This window comes from Sciurus vulgaris (assembly GCF_902686455.1).
Source record: "Sciurus vulgaris genome assembly, chromosome: 10".
Lineage (NCBI taxonomy): Eukaryota > Metazoa > Chordata > Mammalia > Rodentia > Sciuridae > Sciurus > Sciurus vulgaris.
This window is the reverse complement of record NC_136470.1, coordinates 140341299-140356847: the sequence shown is the minus strand read 5'-3', so window position 1 is coordinate 140356847 and position 15549 is coordinate 140341299.

Genomic DNA, 15549 nt, shown 5'->3' with positions numbered 1-15549 from the left:
CAAATGAAACATTTTCAGCACCGCAAAGGAAATAATTAGGAATTGAAGAGAGAGTCGATCATGATGGGAGAAAATCTTTGCTTTCTATTCTTCTGAGAGTGGATCAATATCTAGAATAGATAAAGGACTCAAAAAATACAAAAAGAATAAACCCCAACAAGGTCAATTAATAAGCCAACAAATGAACTAAACTGACACTTTTCAAGGAAGAAATGCAAATGGCAAATAAATATATGGGAAAAAATGTTCAACCTCTATAGCAAGAGAAATGCAAATCAAAACTACACCAAGATCTCACTCGTTCTAGTGAGGATGGCAGTCATCAGAATTCAAGCAGTGATGGACGCTGGGGAGGACGTGCAGGAAAAGGAGCATTCTGGCACTGTTGGAGGGATCGCAATCAGCACGACCACTGTGGCAATCAGTATGGCGTTGCCTAGAGACTAGGCACAGTATTTACCCTAAGGAATTAACGTCATCACACTACCGTAATACACGCACACCCATATTTATGCAGCATGACTCACAATAGCCAGGCTATGGTGTCCAGTCTAGGTGTCCATCAGTGAATGAATGCATAAAGGAAAGGTGGTATGTATACACAATGGAGTTTTATTCAGCCATAAGGAAAAAATGCAATTATGTCCTTTGCAAGAAAATGGAACTTGAGAAACTTACGTTAAGTGATATAGGCCAGACTCAAAAGGTCCAGGGTCATTTGTTTTCTCTCATGTGTGGAAGCGACAGAGGAAAGAGGACAAGAAAGGAAGAATGGTGGGGTCAGGGATAGCATGAAAATCAAAGGGAGATCTACAGAGGAAAGGGACCAAGAGGCGGAGGCAGGAGGGGCAGGGAATGAACTGGGGAGTGATCGTGGCCAAATAATGTCATTATATTGTGTGCATGTATGAAGAGGTAACGACAAATCCCACCATTATGTACATAGTAATGCATTAACTTTTAAAATGTGGGGGAAAAAAGTCCAAGCCTCTGGGACAGCTGAGTTCATCTAGATCATGTGGTCCTTGGGCACACACAGAGGACTTTGCTTGTCATCCACAGACAAGCTTATGGGGCATTACCAGGCAATTATTTCAATGGTAAATAAGTCCTAGTTTATTTTATTACTTTGCCTGAAGCAGAAAAGGAGGTTGCCAGGTGACATCCGACTGGGGTCCTTAGTTCATTTGAGGCAGGCTCGGTGGTGACATTGAATCACAACATTCTTAACCTCATTTGAGAACCAAAGGACAACACTTTTTTTTTCCTATTCTATAAAAGAAACTTCAAGCAGCAAATACATGTAATTGCTAGACAAAGGTATTTCTCACAGGAATTTGCAATGTGTATAATTTGTCTTCTGTCCTTGTTGCAGTATGTATAATTTATCTTGTGGGAAATGAATGGGAAGAGGGCCAGCAGCCTTTTTGCAGCTTGGTTATTAGTCACAGCTTATTAATACCATATTCTTCCCAAGAGAAAGGGAAGTTCTGCAGCCTCATGATGCCCCAAGTCTAGGGGGTGTCCACCATGCCAAGGCGCTGATCCTGGCTGGTGATCCTACACAGGTATATTTAAAGTATATATATGTTCATTGTTTGCTAGTCTATGAGAACGTACCGAAAAGATCTGACACTTCGTTTGATCCATCCAGCTTTTCAGCGGTGAGGTAAGAAGTTGTCTTCATGCGTGGGAGAACTGTAAGTCAAAGAAGTGGTTTTGAAAAATGCTTCTGGAAACTGCACGTCTTGGAGAAAGTCTCTCTTCGGGATGCCTATGCCTCACTAATTAGCTTTACATCATCACGTCCACTCAGTCCAGGTGCTGTTGTAAAGTCACACTCATAAGAGTCTCCAGAGCCCCGTCCCTGACATCCGACCCTCATGCTATGCAGTGGCCGTGGTGATCATCTCTTGGCCTCTCACCTGAAGATCAGAGACGTTAGCCTTATTATTTTTTTAGCTATGATGGAAAAACTCATAATTTCAGCAAAATCAAAAGCTGGGTTTCTGCCACATGCTGCAGACTTCTAGGCACTGCCAACACGGGGAGCTCTCCGGGAGCCTGTGTGGTGCTGGCCTGGCCTGGCATGGCAAGCTTGGGGTGAGGAGGCGGACGTGCAGGGGTCTGCTGGCCGGCAGTGCAGACTGAGGGAGACGTGGCAAGTCTGGGGAAGCCAGGGGAGGAAGGGAGCTTTCCTGAGAGCCAGGGCCAGGCGCCCAGAGGAGTGGCATGGGCTCACGCACACCTGCCTGCACCCGCCGCTCCAGCCCTGCCGAGACGGCGAGGGCCCAGTGGCAGGGCGGAGGAAGGCGTCTGCAATGCCAGTCATCTCACGGAACCAGGCCCACCCAGAAGATGAAGGGAACTGATGGATCACGTCGGCCCAGCGGGCTTGTCAGAAACATGGTGTTGCTCATCTAGAGGTCGACAGACCTGGACGGAAGGAAGCGCTCCCGGCTATACAGGTTAGGAAAAGTGGCTCCTCACGTTGTCCCTGTCTCTCTCCTGCCCATAAACCTCGCTTCTGAAAATCCAGAATGGGAAGTCATCTCTCCCTTGAGCTCATCCTCTGATCACCCCTGTACACTCAGCCATGCCTCCTAAGAGTGTCCAATGTGGCGCGGACGCTGGAGGGAGCCACGGCCAGCAGGAGCACAGTGTCAACAGAGGGGCTTGGGCATGATGGCGCCCTGCTGTTCACTCAGAGCCCAACGTGTCACCTCGGAGGGAGACATACATTCTCCTGCTTATTTCTTATGGGTTCTAGATTTAAAGTCCTTCCTTGTTTATGAAAACAGTTCATGAAACTCCTCTCTCTCCAAATATTTGGAGAGACGATGGGGAAGTAAGTTATAGGTCTCACATACTATACTTCTGTGCACTTTTTTGTAAGAAATCCTGCTTGGGTATTTTCTGTAGAAAATACAATACTCATAAGTGTATTTAGATTTGGGACAAGAAGAACTCTCTTCAGGAGAAAGGGCTTCTATTCTTTCTATCCCACACGACTTAAAACGATTTTTATCCAAGACATGGCATTAGTAAGACTGCTTCCCTGATGTCCTCAGTCAGTGTGGGAAGGGGCTGCTGCCCGAGTGGGCTCGGCGCCCTGGAGGCTGCCGTGGCTCTCTCTAAGGAGACCAGGGGGAAGGGAAGCAACTGCCGTTAGTGGGGTAATATGGAATATTCAGAAGTTTACCCTTGGGATTTTGGATTTCCCTCTGCCATAGATAAATCAAAATCTGCCAGGAACATGAGAGTCCACTTTTATTAAAACATTGGCCTGCCAGAAAAAAAAAAAGTCGGATGCAGTACAGCGTTTGGGGCAGTGTTTCCAGAGCCGTTTCCATCCCAGGGCTGGTCTACGGAAGCCAGACCGCCTGGGATCCCAGGCTGGCTAATGCTGCGCCCCCCAGTGGCAGCCAGTTACAGATGCATGTTCACAGGCCTGTCAGTATGGCTTCCCAAACCCAGTCTGCCTCACTGTTTCCTAGCCTTACAGTAGAACTGATCACACGGGAAATACTCAAATAATAGTAAGCAGACAAAGCTGGCCTCAGCACGGACACGGAGGGGATACTCAATCAGCCCAGCAAAGACAAGGGAAGGAGGAAGAACCATCAGAGCTGACCTGACTGCAAGGTCTAAGACCCCCGTCCCCAAGACTCCCCTCACTGTCGATACCAGCTGCAGGTTCAGAGTTTGATTATCTGCTTGAGGAACTCACAGAGGTCACCGAAAGTTATTGCGCAGTTGCAGTTTACAACATGGAAAGGATGCAAATCAAAATCAGTCAAAGGAAGAGACACAGGAGAGTCCAGGGGAGTTTCAGACCTGAAGCTTCTGCCATTCTCTCTTGGGAGCCAGGCAGGCCATTCCCAAAGAACACTGCCAGCCACAGAGCTCACCCAAGCTCCAGGGTCCAGAGTGTTTACTGGGGCTTCCTTACATAATCATGATGGGTGATTGAGTGACCGGTTGATTGCCCTTAGATTGGACTCAGCCTCCAGGTCAGTTGATACCATCTGATCCAAAGCTCCCTTCCTAAATCACACGCTTGTTCTTCTGGTGTGAAGGAACCTGCCTAAAACAGGCTGCTTCCATGATTATCTCCCAGCAGCCACTGGCAAAAGCCAGGCCTCTCTTTGGGTCAAGTTAAATTCTTCACTGCAGAGGGAGAAGCCAGCAGTGACTACTTCAGAGAGCTCAAGAGAGGAAGCTGAGTTGGTCACCATGCTGTGGAGGAAACCGCAGAGCCAGGGATGTGAAACCTTGGGTGCTTTAATCCATCTTCAATTATGGTTTTGTGAATGATGCATTTTAAATATTTGAGAAAAATAAAGCCCACTTCTGAGTGTTCCAGAAAGAACACCAACACCATCACTTTCAAAGGAATGGTGGCCATGTGGGGGAGTGCGGGGATTTAGCAGAAGGACACACAGGACGCAGGGCTGGTAATTCCGGAGGATGAGGTGTGTTGTACAAAAGGATGCAGATGAAGGTGAACGACGGGAGGAGGAGCTCGGCAGAACTCGGGAGGCCAGGCGGGTTTCCACTGGCCTCACCTCAGTGCGGTCACGCGGGACACGCCTGATTCCCCCAGACACGCGCTGGGGAGACACAGAAATGTCACTGACCAGGGATGCTAGGTTGAGGCTCAGCACCAAGGGATTGCACTTCCACCTCGTCCAGACCCGATGAGCAGGATCCCAGAGGGAAGCGGGGATTCAGTACACACCACGTGTGTTCAAGTTCAGTCTTCACGAGCCGCTCTTAGGAGTTCTGGGGACAGCAGGACCCTCCAGAAATGCAGGTTCCCTGACAGGGGCTAATGTTTGGAGCAGGACTTTCGAAGGGGCTTAGTTAGCTTTTTTGATGCATAGCGGCATAGCCAAAGTCTCCAAAAGAAAATAAATCTAAGAATGTCTCACTTCACCAGACACAAGGATCAGAGGAAAACTTGTCCCAGCAACCCAAGTTTTATAAATGAGTGTTCACAGCCTGGCACGTAGGAATCACAGGGAAATGCTATCCCTCCATAATTTATAGAGATGCTTTCAATACAGGGAGCTACTAAAATGAAAGCATATTTGTCTTAATTTTGATGTCCCTAAGACAGTAGGTGCCATCGTCTCCAAAATTCCCTAGTGGGTAGACCAGGACGGGGCAGGGAAGGGAGGCAATCCACTAACACCTGTATCTGTCCTCGCCACTTGACTGCAGCACCTGGAGGTGGGCAGGGCAACCAGGAGCTTCCTGGGAACCAGGCCTCTTGGAGGGGATGCTGTGCCCGCTCTCCTCTGCACAGCAACCCGGCTCAGGGAGGGGGACTGCAGGAACATCACCCTCAAAAGGCTGGTGGTGAGGCTAGTGAGTTCAGGGCTGGCCCAGTGGTGCAGGCCCTTCACACTTACAGTCTGAGCAGAAAATGTGACCTCAAACTACATGGACAAGGACGATCATGTTGCCACACCCCTGTGGGTGGGTTGTGCCCAATGCTGGTGTGACCATAGGTGTTTAAACCTTCCTGTCCCCACTCAAGACCGAGTACGGGAACACAGGTAAATGTGAATGGCATCCCTAGATCGTTTCAGGTCATCTGAACAGAGCTGAATGCTTTCAGCACTTTTGTTCTTTATTATTATTGCCAAGTGCCCGGCTGACCCCAGTGCAGCATCATGCTGAGCACCGCGGCTGTGGACAGCGCGAAAGTTTCGACGCCTGCTGAGGCCGGTTTCATTCAGTGCACTTCAGAAGCCACGGCTGGGAGGTGACAGGGGAAAACAGAGAGGTGGGAAATAGCCAGAGAGGGTGAGTCGGCATGCACAGAAGGGCTGGAGAGTACCAAACAGAACAGCATGGGGACACTGGTCCTGGATGGCAGGGAAAGCCGGGCGAAAGACAATGCCAAGCACCGTTACCAGGACCAGCGTGCCAAGAAAGCCCGGAATGGAGATCATGTTTTGCAGAGGAATGAATTCAGCTGCAAGCAAGTGAAATGTTTGCTCCCCGTGGGGTCCTCAGTGTGGACCAGTGAGCAGGTGCCTGCAGGAGAGATGTGCGAAGGGCAGTTGGGGGGCTTGTTTTTTTAATTGGTGCAGGTTGTTTATACAGAAGGGTGGATTTCATTGCAGCAATATTTGCATATAGATAAAAATTCAACTTGACGTATTTCATTCAAGGGGACAGTGTCCCGTGGGTGCTACCCTGCAGAGGCGATGAGCTTGATGTGTGTTTACTCAGGGTCTTTCTGGAAAGTGTTTTCTAGTTGTTGACATTATTTAACTGACACTTTTTTCTTCTAGATGTGTGACTTAGAAAGAAAATGTGTCCCTAGAGAGGAAGGATCCCCGTAAAGACTTAAAGAGTTGAAGTGATCATTCCTGGTCAATGGTGCGTTTCTCGGGTTGGGGAAGGTGTCTTAAACTGAAACCAAATTTCAAACTTACTCTTGTTACAGTTTCCACATTTCAACTAAAGTGTATGTGCACACACACACACGCGTATGCTTGGGGAGAAATAACAGAAGAGCTTTGACAAACGTCCCACAGGTTAAAGGAAAGATCAGACAGGGAATTCACTGTGAGTGACAGTTAATCCACAATTCTGGGCAGTTCTTTTATCCACAGAAGTTCCACCTTTCCTGCCTCCTCTCCTGCATGCTTTCCCTGACACGTGCGTGGACCACGGTGGTGCTTCTGTGTCCCTCTGTCCCTCTGTCCCTCCGCAACCTGGGAATTGCCACTCCTAGCCCCAGCTCTGCAGGCTCAGTCCCCCTGGGATCTGAGACAGGAAAAGTCCCTCAGGTTTGTGCACAGGCTCTTCTGCTCGGGTGGCCGTGCTCTTGCTTTGGGGAGGGCTGAAGGGGAGGGCCGGTGGTAGGCGTCCCAAGACAGAAATGAAAGGGAGTCCCCTGTTCTCGCCAGTTGACACTCATACTTTCTTTTTCTCTTACAACAAAAGACACCGGTTTGCTTGTTTGTTTGCTTGTTTTGCCCTGGAAGAATCTTTAAATTAGGAATCGTGTCCACCCATGCTGATGCGTGTGTAGGGACTGAGCATGTGAATGGACATGTGAAGGAACATTTTTTTCTGGGGGAATTACGGTAAATACATTTGAATGGGACCTTTTCAGCTTATAAGCTTTTTACACATTGTCACTTAATTTTTGATAAAATCTGCAATTTTAATTTTAGAGATAAAACCTAAGATAATTAATGAACCCTAATCTTCTTTGATGAGTTGCCATTTTTTACTTTGTTACGTTGTCTTGAAGTGTTGGGGTGGATGGGAGCCCCAAGCACGCCAGGCCAGTGCTCTTCCACTGAGCTACCTGCCTAAACCTCTCTCTGCTCTGTTAAGGTTTTTTTTTTTTTTTTTTTTGGAAGAACAAGGTCAGTTAGAACAGTGATGTCCTAGGCTAGACACAGAGGATGTCTGTTAGCTGATCGATGCACGAAAGGTCAGTCACGGTCAGCTAGAGGGCTGGAGGTGGCAGCCCGGTCAGCTAACCTTCCTCCAGCATTCCCAAGGCTGGCCCTGGGTCTGTGCTCTCTTTACCCACCTGCTTCTATTTCATACCACTGGCCACTGACACACTGATTTGCTTAGTACTTGCATTTCCTGGTTGCACGTAAAATCCTGGGACTCATCCTTTCTGTTGACTTCTGTCTTCTCTGGTATGTGTGCAGTGATTGGTAGCTGTCACTTGATAAATAGTTTTGAGTATACGAGAGTACAATTCTAAGACATTTATTAAACCACTCTTTAAGTAGACTCACCTTAACATCTTCTCTGCAAGAATGAGGACAGAGCTATAGAGAACAATCAAGAAATGGTATCAGAGGCAACCTGGAATTGATTTTCCGTCGGGTCTTCCCCCAGGTCCAGTGCCCCCACTTATTTCTGGAATGGACTCTAGACTTGCCTTTCCTTTTCAGCTTACTGTAGAAGTTGTGATTGTCATACCAATTGCTAAGTTGCTAACCTCCAAAGTTGATGTCATTGGAAAATCTCATTTTATTCAGCCACTTACGACCTAATTTCAGAGAGCCAAGGTCATCTAAAGACTTTTTTTTTGGTGAACACGAAAATCTCATGATTTTTCCACAACAAAATCAATAAACTATTTAATGCTTCAGCAGTAAAATACCTTATCTGTTTAGTCGGACAAAATGCAATCTTGGTTTTAAAGACTTCCTTAAGTACAATAACAATTTTGCTGTTCTTGGAAGAACTTTATCAATATTTCATTGTGGTATTCTTCTCTGCAGGAGAACCTGTAAAAATATTCCATTAATCATGGTGATATTAAAACTATCTGTCACTTGCAGCATGCATATGAAATCAAGTAATCAGATAAAATTAATATCAGAGACAAATGGCCCACATTAAAAAGGCCTGCTCAAAGTTCTAAAATTGCTCCTTTTTATGATGATCTCAATAACTAAATCTCTCAATCTGCAAATGAAGATAAATGCTAAGATAATTTTTAAACTCCGAATTGTGAAAGAGAATAGAGATTGTTCTAAAATGGCCAACAGTACAACCTCTGAAAAAAATCCTCACAAACCTTCTGAGGCAAATAAATATTTTTAACTATTTGCTATTTTCTTGAACAGTTACTTCAAATTCTCTGTGATTCCATTGAAAATAAAACCAATGGAAGCACATACTAGTAAGCTGAATCTTTTTATGCATTCTGGATTTCATTTATTCTACTGTGTATCAGAGTTAAAACAGAACCAGTCCAACCTAATGTCCCCTTAGAAGAACAGTACGAAGAGGGGAAGAAGAGAGTGAAGGAGAAAACAAGCCAGAGAATGCTTCAAGACAAAACCTGAAAGTCCCTCTCAACCTCCCCACCAGCCTCCTCACCCATGGAATCCTGGTTTGGGTCCGAGTAAAGATGTTCCTGGTTTAGAATCTCGTTTTCATAGACTCCTGATTTTCCAGGAGCATATGGCCTAGCTCTGGCTGTGAAATTTAAGCAAAAACCTGTGGGTGAAGGCCTTGTGGAAACGGTTGTAATGCAACCTCAGAGTCCACCTGAGAACTTCAGGATGAACATCACCTAATAACAGCAGCTGGGCAGAAAGACTGAAGGAGCTCAAGACAGGAGGACTTAGTGAGCTAGCTCCCAACTTCCTTCCCCCAGACTTCTGTTCATATGAAAGAGAAAATAACTTCTCTTTATTTGAGCCAGAAAAACTGGGTATCTGCTACGTGCAGGAAAACCAACTCCTGGCTCACAAACTCTCTCTTAGTCATTCATATCTTTTTAAATATAAGAAACAATGAGAAACCCCACAACAAGACACCCATTTAACTCCAACCCTGATTTTTCAAACTTATTAGATCATAATGTACTTGATATTCCCCCATGAACTAGCATCCTTATCAAATAGCATACACATTTAACTTTCTATAATTACATAATCAAAAGTCAAAAGACGATGTCCAGAGCCATAATTGTCCCTGAATCCCATACGTCTCAGGAAGCATGGTTACCGGTGACGACGACTGACATAAGGCGCCACTCAGAGGGTTAGTATCCACCTCCTCCATCAGCCTTGGCTGCGTCAGTGATCAGGAGGCATAAGTGAAAACCTCTGAAAATCGTCTTTCTTCTACTCTGACGTATCCAGGGACAACTGTTGTTGCTCTATCTAATTCTTAAAGAAAGGCAGGCAAGAAAAAGTCGGTGTTTGTCCGGAGGTTGTTTATGCCCCCACCTGCAAGTATCATCAGCGTGTGGTCGACACTCCTTCTCACTAGCATTTGAGCGCTATCCTCTTCTCCTCCACCTGGTGATCAGCAAAGTGACTCAATGTTCTCTTTCACACAGAAGGCATTTACATCAATCCATCTGGCACCATGTGTCAAACCTGGACTGTGGCACAGGCCCCGGGACCGTGCTATGCCAATGACTTTTGAAGGTGTGCGTGCAGAAGTGATGGGATCGGCAGCCCCAGCACCATGTTCTCTGTTTTAAGAGTTTTCTGTTGAGCACAGGTGAACCTCAAGGTGGTGAATGCCTTGACCCACATCCTGTATTCTTGAGGAGGAGGAACTACAAATAGAAGAATAATTGAGAAAAATGATGCTTCACTAATTGTCCCTACAACTGAGTGGTAAATTCCTTATTTTCATACCTTCACGTAGTTGTCTTGAAGGTCCAGTTCTATGTGAACTCTAGTCTTTCAGTGCAGTTCCATTCTGACGCAGAATTAGACTGGAGAGTGGCCAGTTGTCCAGGCAGCTCTGAGCTTAGCATGGCGCTTACTACTCAGTGTGTCGCTCAGCCAGATTGCAGAGGCTGGTTCCACACTTCAGAGGCTGGATCCACACTGAGGCTGCTTCAATCCCAATTAGACAGACTGCAGTTGGGCTTAGGGTCAGGTCGGCCTGCAATAAAGGAGCAAGTGAAGCCTAAAGGAGTAAAAGCCCAAGGGTAACCACAAGCCATTCCCTACAATGGTGCCCTCTTCTGCAGCCAAGGAGCAGCCCACCACGTGGATGACAAAAGGAAGCTGCAGCAAGCCATCGCCAGGCTTGGGGTAGCACCACGGGCACAGAGGCCAGGACCCTGGACCCGCAGCCCCAGCATACCTGCATGGCCGCAGAGGGAGTGGTCATCGCCAGGCTTGGGGTAGCACCACGGGCACAGAGGCCAGGACCCTGGACCCGCAGCCCCAGCATACCTGCATGGCCGCAGAGGGAGTGGTTGGCCGCCATGCTGCTTGTAGTTGGCAACGTGGAGGTGGATCTCCGCTGGCAGAAGAAAGGAGGAGAGGAAGGGAGGCCTGGCCGGTTCCAGACATCTGTCCACAGCATTTTACAAATCACGAAATAACTTATATTTATATATGTATATGGTTATATAAATATTTATATAAATTATAAATATAAATTAGAAGAACCTACCTGAACCATGAGCTCGGTGCAGGCCTCCATCACTTAGAAAACTGTGACCGGGTGACGGAAAACACATACGTGTTCGCAAGCGCTGTCTGGAACCCACACTACTCCAAGTGCCACAGGGGACAGAGAAATGGCAGGCCCTGTTCCTCCCAGTGCTATGGGCCAGGCTAACGCTGGCAGGAGGTTCTGAGGAACGCACCGTGAAGTAGGGCAGATTGCAAAGAAGGAATAAAAGTAGAAACAGAGATCCTGCGGAAGTGAGGTCAGGAAGAAATGAAACTCAAAACCAGGAAAGGTAGAGCGTTCTTAAATCTTTAGGCCTTACATTTAAATAGTCGGGGTTCTTGTTGTTATTCAATATCTAGCACTCTTAGCAGCTTTCCTCTCTCTCATTGAAAGCAATAGCGAGCTACTGTATAACCTAAAAAAATGTATTTTTAGAATGAAAAGATATCTGAAAAGTGGAGAAAATCTTGTAGTTGCCTTTCTGAAACACAAGATGACATACAAAATGTGAAAAATACAGACCAGCAAAATAACTCAGCATAAAAATCTTGCCGCACAAAACACAGATTCACCAGAGATGTTTCAGATCCATGCAGAGGTCAGACTGTCAGGCACAGATTCACTGTGAAGACCCTGTCCGTCTGAGTCTCCCTCTATAAAAGTGTCTTTTTAAAAAAACAGCTCTATTGTTCATTTTAACCTCAGCAAAAGTATTTCTTAATCAGTTTAAAACTCTACCAATGATCGCCAGACTGGTATAGGAAAGTTTACCCCCAGGCATAGTTATGTGGTATGTTTTCAGATGACAGCACATAACATGTTTCACACTCATGACCTCCAAGTGTGAGAGAAAGCATTTAATAGGCAGCTGCCTACTTTGTACCAAGAGGAGCAAGAATTTGAACCAGTCACAACCCTGAGCTGTGGGGACCTGGATGGTGGGGTCTAACCCCAGAGGCCAGCTTCCTGGAGTGTTGCAGACTTGCTTTTCACTCCTCTGAAGACATGTCTGTGTCTCTAATAGCCTCTCCCTTTATCTTTACAAACTTCTTTCAAAAAAAATTTTTAATAGAATCATGGGCAAGGATGATGTTGAAGAAAATCCACTATTTCCTTACCTACAAAAATGGAGTGTTGATCTCGAGTCCTTCACAAAAGATTTGCAGGGACTCACCACCCACCCATCACAAGAGAGCCCCCAACCAGGAACCTCATTAACACTGCACGTCTGAATCCAGCAAGGCTAAGCAGCTTCTCCCATTGCTGGTCATATTAGGAAAGATGACATTAGATTCTTAATTTGTTTCAATTTCATAATCTCTTCAAAGCCTTCCGGATATATTTCTCCTTCATCAAAAGAAGAAGTGGATTTGAGTGATTACGTGGGGGCTTATGTTTTACAACATGCTTTATAGCATTTCCTATCACAGAAGCCATGTGAGTTTAACAGTAGAAATAATGTCATTATGCTAAGCAATTAATTCAGACTTGTAGGGCTTCACAATGCTATAGGATACTACCTTTAAAATTGTTTATAAAAAATCGCATGTCAGTACCCCTGGCTTTGAAAACACACAGTAAAGATGACACTATCCCAGGAAATAAAGGGAATAAGAAATAGAAAGAAAACGATTTTGATCAACCTAAGAAATGCTTCTATGAGTCAATAAGAAAATAATGTGAATCAGGGTCCAAATTCAGAGATGGTCACTATGGAAAAAGGAACGGGGGAGGTGCCTGTGCATGCAGGTTGCAGAGGACGGGCCACTCTCCCTTAGGTGCAAGCCCTTTCCTGGTGAGGCACCGGGCACGTGGGCAGCCATGGAGGTGCACCAGCACCGTAGCAGCACAAGCCAGGGCAGGTGGGGCAGAGCGCGGGCGCGTTCCCGGAGATCCACGTGGATGGAGGCAGAGCCGAGGCCACTGGGTTCTGTCGCAGGAGACCACAACCTGTCAGGGCACAGGCCCAGCCCTACTGCCAGCCGGCCACCGAGGGCTGAGGCGCAAGGAGCAGCTGGCCAGAGTCAGACCCCGCCGGCTCCGCTGCGGACTGACGCACCGTCACCCGAGGGAGGAAGACCAGGGAGAGAAGAAAGAGCATCACAAGCCTGCCACCAACAGCGGCCCGAGATGCCACCACCCATAAAAAACATTGAGTGAGGGACTGTACCAAGCGATCACTCCAAGAAAAGGTACAGAATGTCAGAAACGGGGTCTTCCTAAGGAAGGGGTGAACTATGAACCGAAAGAGCTCAGGAAAGAACTGAGGTAGGAAAGTCATCGCAGAAAGTAAGGCTGGGTTGGGAGAGTCGCCCGGGAAATCGCCCGGGGTGCAGGGCGGCCCAACCAACTCGGGCAAAAAGCAAGTCACAAAAACATTTTAACATAAGTTGGAAGAGAATTTGGCAGGATTTTGAAAACGAGTAATGGGAAACTGTAGGAATAGAGACAGCACGGCATGTCCCCGGGAAGGGGAGGTGGGTCTTCAGCACTGAGAACCACAAAACCACGGATCTCAAAGTCAAGCTGAAAGTCCCTGGGAGGCCAAGCCTGAGTGTCAAGATACTGGTGAGTCGTGACCCTCGGCAGGTCTCCCAGAGTGCCACAGGACACTAGGGGACGAGAGGGACGCCTGCAGGGTCCTCAAAGGAAAGAGCAAGCGGGACAGTGCTTGATCCCCTCCAAATCCCAACAAGAGAAAGCAGCAAGCATTTCTGCACATGCAAGACCTCAGGCCTCACTGTGCTGCGGGACCTACCTAGAGAGGTCTCAAGTGGAACTCAGCCACCCATGAAATGACCAGAGACACCATTCCAAAACGTAGTGGTTTCCTGGACTCCAGGACGCAGGCTACACAACGGCAGGTGCTGTCGTTGCAGGAGCAGTGGGAAGCTTGCAGAGCCCAGCAGGACTCTTGCCGTGCGCGGTCTCCTGCTCACAGGGAGTGCAAGTACCTATTTCATCTGTGGGAAGCCCAGGGGGTCTGGTGTTCACCAGCGTGAGGGGCAGTGTGGTATGTGAAGTAGAGTCACGGCCATCCTGATCCCTCGGGTCATCAGGAAAGGAAGAAGCCAGGCCCACTGAGGCTCCGACCTTGGGCCAGAGCCTGGGCCTCCCTGGTCCCATGTCCCTTCCTCAGAAACCGAGCGCAGTGCCAGGTGGCCAGGAGGGTGAGCCAGCCGCGTACTCGAGTCTTCTAGAGCCCACGTCGGCCAGCTCTGAAAACTCCCTGCTGTGGATTGTCTCCAAGCCTTTAGCAAAAGAACTTCCAATTTACTCCAAAACGGAGTGGCTCACTGGTTTCATAAAATGCACTTAGTGTATTTAAATACAACTGAATCTTTGATCAAACATCAAATTAAATTGATGTTTGCTGATTCCAAGCCTCAATTATTGTTGGTCTTTAGAAATGTTTATATAGAAGTTACCAGAATAAATATTGGCTAATTCTAGGCAAGCTGGAAATTTCTTGGTTTTTAAAACAACCTTACTCTCTGTACTTTTTTTTGTGTATCAAATTTGTGATTATATAACCATTGCAGATTGTATTCTGACTAAATATGTGTTGGCTATAACTTATATTTGTCAAGCTTTTGCTATATGCCTTGCATTATTCGGAGTACTTTTTGCCTATTGTCTCGATTCTCTTCTTTATGAAGTAGCACCAATATTGAACACATTCTAGAAACGAGGAAAATGAAGTACATACCCATGAGAGAGCATTATGCAGTCATAAGTACTAGTCCACAAAATAGAAAAGCTAGATTCACATTTCTACTTTGTCATTTAAGGTTAAACTGAAGTTTCAGTAGTTTTAATGATAGTGATAATAGTTGCAACAATAATGATAATGATAAAAATAATAATAATAGTCATTTCTACACCACAGTGTTGGTTTAAGACTCAACCTACATAGTGTACCTAAAAAATGCTTTTAAAACATTATTCCAACCCATTAATATTACTATTAATATTGCTAGATAGTAAAGATGCTCCATTTGGTTATCTCATTTATAATTAGCAGCGTGATGAATGGCTTTTAAATTTTTAAGGCCAGCAAGGTTATGCTGTTTTTCAATACAAGTAAAAATCATTAGTTCTAAAAATCATTTCTTTCTACAAAGTGTATCTAGAGCTGTGATCTCTGAAGTCTCCACGGGAGGAAGTTCACATCAAACTTTAGTGAGATCTTGATCTCAAAAATTGTAGGGACTCTGATAATAGAATGGATCGCCTACCCAGGTTTTGGAGGTAGTTTTTATTTGATTCGAGCAATGAACTTTAAAAGCATGTGCTGGCAAATTCAGATTCATGTTGTCTGTTATCTCTAGATCCTTGAACTTTCCCTCTTTCCGGAAATAGCAGCATCAAACCTAAGAGCAATGCCAAGCATAAATGATTCAGACCAATTAATGAGAAACTGTTTCTCATGGAGACAATTTGAGTGCCACGTATTCTAGCAGTTAAGACAGAACATTTCAAATGATTCTACATGGTTACAATTCATAGGCATCTTCTTTGTTTTTTGTGGGTTTTTTGGGGGGAGGGGTGGTACTGGTGATTGACCTCAGGGGCAGTCAACCACTGAGCCGTATCTTCAGCCCTATTTTGTATTTT